Source organism: Malania oleifera, chromosome 4, assembly GCF_029873635.1.
Source record: "Malania oleifera isolate guangnan ecotype guangnan chromosome 4, ASM2987363v1, whole genome shotgun sequence".
NCBI lineage: Eukaryota > Viridiplantae > Streptophyta > Magnoliopsida > Santalales > Ximeniaceae > Malania > Malania oleifera.
In genome coordinates, this window is record NC_080420.1 from 74,496,784 (window position 1) to 74,498,570 (window position 1,787).

Genomic DNA, 1,787 nt, shown 5'->3' on the forward strand with positions numbered 1-1,787 from the left:
AGCTTTCCTTTGAGATTTAAAATTTGCTCCACGTGGCAGTCGTCTGCCATGACGTGGCAGTCATCTGTCATAGTTAAAATTTAAACCCAAAATACTTTTATTAAACCCTTTAACTTGCCAGTCGTCTGTCCATAGACAGACAGTCATCTATTAGGTGCACCGCTTATCAGAAATTCAATTTTTATTTTGAACACTTTCCTTCCTTTAAGACCTTTGTTACTTTAATTTCAAAAACATGTTTTAAGCTCTTTAAAACAAAGTGTTTCTTAGTTTCTTTTGTTTTTATAAGAGCTTCACATATCTAAATGACATTTGGTTTTGAAGTACTTACAACAGTTCTTCTAATTATGGTCTTCTTAAATCCTTCAGCCTCCTTCAGCCTTTTGAGGTTCACTTTTGACTTTGAGTTTGCTTGCCCTTAAGCTTCTTCATTTGTTATTCATTGCCTTCAATATTCTGAGGCGCTTTCACTAGATTAACATTGAGCTTCAATTTATCAACCTTGAGAGTTCTTTTACCTAAAACGCATCACTTAACATTATATGTTAAAGTGCTCTTCATTTTGTTATCATCAAAACAGGATTGAAAAGTCCAGTTAAGTCAACAAAACTAATATTTAACACCCTTATCTCAGTTTTGGAGTGGTGCCGCTGGACCTTAAATTGAAAATCTGCTCCCCCTATGTTATAAAGAATCTTCCTAGGAACCCCGTGGTGGTTCCTGATCGTTGAAATGAGGCTTAACAGAGCCGGAATCAAAGAGAGATTGAAGAGGGGTTCCTAGGGTTTTTAAGAGAGAGAGAGAGGAGAAATGTTTTGTTACAAACAAAAGAGCTCGTGGGACTTTATAATTTTTAGTACTGCCATCGCCGGTTTTCTCAGACTCTCAAAAAATCGTCGTCAATTTTCTATTTAACAGGCTCAACTTTCACTGTTTACTTGTTACCACCCCACGGTAAATCTCCAAAACCGTCACCAATTTTCTATCCTCTCCTAAAAATCGTCACCGATTTTCTCCTCTTCTAGCCAAAAATCCATTTTTTCCCACTTCCTTTTATTATTATATTTTTTGGGTCTCTATATTCTCTCCTCCTTTTAAAAATTTCGTTCTCAAAATTTGCTCACTATACATGTACACCATCCTCTGAGGTAAAATTTGCTACTTATTTTATTAATTACCCTGACTTATGGTGGAGGAATACCGTGGTTACATATATGGTTTTGAGAGATTATAGAAACTAATCAAAAATTTCCCAAAACCCACTATACCCTATAAACCAAAACACAATTATACATACATTATCCTGCCCTGCATAAAATAAAACCAAACTATACTTATTTTAATTGAATTATTACCGTTTCTTTTCTGCCTAATATTGGTCCCCACTGAACAGATGTGGGTACTTCTGTCGTATCTCCTCCTTTACCTCCCACGAGGCCTCCTCCACTGTATGATTCCTCCACAATACTTTCACTAGCAAAATTTTCTTGGTGCGCAACTCCAGTTCCTTTCTATCCAGAATCTGCACTCTTCATATATACTAAAGTTTCTTGAAGTTCCAACTCCTCATAATTGATCGCGTGGAAGGGATCTGTGAGGTATTTCCTTAACATAGAAACATGAAATACATCATGAATCCTAGATAATGCCAGTGGTAAAGTTATTCTGTAGGCAACTAGACCCATTCTCTCAAGTATTTCAAATGGGCCAATGTACCTAGGGTTCAGCTTACCCTTCCTCCCAAAACTCATAAATCCTCTTATCGGTGCTACTTTTAGGAACACATG